Source organism: Neophocaena asiaeorientalis, unplaced genomic scaffold (genome assembly GCF_003031525.2).
Source record: "Neophocaena asiaeorientalis asiaeorientalis breed wild unplaced genomic scaffold, Neophocaena_asiaeorientalis_V1.1 scaffold846, whole genome shotgun sequence".
In the NCBI taxonomy this organism is placed as follows: Eukaryota; Metazoa; Chordata; class Mammalia; order Artiodactyla; family Phocoenidae; genus Neophocaena; species Neophocaena asiaeorientalis.
This window is the reverse complement of record NW_020175485.1, coordinates 23056-25905: the sequence shown is the minus strand read 5'-3', so window position 1 is coordinate 25905 and position 2850 is coordinate 23056.

Sequence of the window (2850 nt, the reverse complement as noted above, 5' to 3'; positions counted from 1 at the left end):
AAAAAAAAAAAAAAAAAAAAAATACAACGGGAAATATGAACCGTCAACCTGCAAACAGGAAACCCCAAACACAGTAAGATAAGCAAAATGAGAAGACAGAAAAACACACAGTAGATGAAGGAGCAAGGTAAAAACCCACCAGACCTAACAAATGAAGAGAAAATAGGCAGTCTACCTGAAAAAGAATTCAGAATAATGATAGTAAAGATGATCCAAAATCTGTGAAATAAAATAGAGAAAATGCAAGAAACATTTAACAAAGATCTAGAAGAACTAAAGAAGAAACAAACAATGATGAAAAACACAACAAATTAAGTTAAAAATACTCTAGAAGTGATCAATAGCAGAATAACTGAGGCAGAAGAATGGATAAGTGGCCTGGAAGATAAAATAGTGGAAATAACTACTGCAGAGCAGAATAAAGAAAAAGAATGAATAGAACTGCAGACAGTCTCAGGGACCTCTGGGACAACATTAAACACACCAACATTCGAATTATAGGGGTCCCAGAATAAGAAGAGAAAAAGAAAGGGACTGAGAAAATATCTGAAAAGATTATAGCTAAAAACTTCCATAATACGGGGAATTAAATAGTTAATCAAATCCAGGAAGCACAGAGAGTCCCATCGAGGATAAATTCAAGGGGAAACACGACAGGACACATATTAATCAAACTATCAAAAATTAAATACAAAGAAAACATATTAAAAGCAGCAAGGGAAAAAAAAAAACAAATAACACACAAGGGAATCCCCATCAGGTTAACAGCGGATTTTTCAGCAGAAACTCTGCAAGCCAGAAGGGAGTGGCAGGACATATTTAAAGTGATGAAGGAGAAAAACCTGCAACCAAGATTCCTCTACCCAGCAAGGATCTCATTCAGATTTGATGGAGAAATTAAAAGCTTTACAGACAAGCAAAAGCTGAGAGAGTTCAGCACCACCAAACCAGCTTTACAACAAATGCTAAAGGAACTTCTCTAGGCAAGAAACACAAGACAAGGAAAAGACCTACAATAACAAACCCAAAACAATTAAGAAATGGAAATGGGAACGTACATATCGATAACTACCTTAAATGTAAATGGATTGAATGTTCACACCAAAAGACACAGAGTGGCTGAATGGATACAAAAACAAGACCCATATATATGCTGTCTACAGGAGACCCACTTCAGACCTAGAGACACATACAGAAAGTGAGGGGATGGGAAAACGTATTCCATGCAAATGTCAATCAAAAGAAAGCTGGAGTAGCAATTCTCATAGCAGACAAAAATAGACTTTAAAATAAAGACTATTAGAAGAGACAAAGAAGGACAGTACCTAATGATCCAGGGATCGATCCAAGAAGAAGATATAACAATTGTAAATATTTATGCACCAAACATAGGAACACCTCAATACATAAGGCACACACTAACAGCCATAAGAGGGGAAATTGACAGTAACACATTCATAGTAGGGGACTTTAACACCCCACTTTCACCAATGGACTGATCATCCAAAATGAAAATAAATAAGGAAACACAGGCTTTAAATGATACATTAAACAAGATGGACTTAATTGATATTTATAGGACACTCCATCCTAAAACAATAGAATACACATTTTCCTCAAATGCACATGGAACATTCTCCAGGATAGATCATATCTTGGGTCATAAATCAAGTCCTGGTAAATTTAAGAAAATTGAAATTGTATCAACTATCTTTTCCAACTAAAACGCTATGAGACTAGATAGCAATTACAGGAAAAGATCTGTATAAAATACAAACATATGGAGGCTAAAGAATACACTACCTAATAACAAAGTGATCACTGAAGAAATCAAAGAGGAAATCAAAAAATACATAGAAACAAATGACAATGGAGACACGACGACCCAAAACCTATGGGATGCAGCAAAAACAGTTCTAAGAGGGAAGTTTATAGCAATACAATCCTACCTTAAGAAACAGGAAACATCTCAAATAAACAACCTAAACTTGCACTTAAATCAATAAGAGAAAGAAGAACAAAAAAACCCCAAAGGTTGCAGAAGGAAAGAAATCATAAAGATCAGATCAGAAATAAACGAAAAAGAAATGAAGGAAACGATAGCAAAGATCCATAAAACTAAAAGCTGGTTCTTTGAGAAGATAAACAAAATTGATAAACCATTAGCCAGACTCATCAAGAAAAAAAGGGAGAAGACTCAAATCAATAGAATTTGAAATGAAAAAGGAGAAGTAACAACTGACACTGCAGAAATACAAAAGATCTATAGCAAAGATCAATAAAACTAAAAGCTGGTTCTTTGAGAAGATAAACAAAATAGATAAACCACTAGCCAGACTCATCAAGAAAAAAAGGGAGAAGACTCAAATCAATAGAATTTGAAATGAAAAAGGAGAAGTAACAACTGACACTGCAGATATACAAAAGATCATGAGAGATTACTACAAGCAACTCTATGCCAATAATATGGACAACCTGGAAGAAATGGACAAATTCTTAGAAATGCACAACTTGCTAAGACTGAATCAGGAAGAAATAGAAAATATGAACAGACCAATCACAAGCACTGAACTTGAAACTGTGATTAAAAATCTTCCAACAAACAAAAGCCCAGGACCAGATGGCTTCACAGGTGAATTCTATCAAACATTTAGAGAAGAGCTAACACCTGTCCTTCTCAAACTCTTCCAGAATATAGCAGAGGTAGGAACATTCCCAAACACGTTCTACGAGGCCACCATGACCCTGATACCAAAACTGGACAAAGATGTCACAAAGAAAGATTAGTACAGGCCAATATCACTGATGAACATAAATGCAAAAATCCTCAACAAAATACTAGCAAACAGA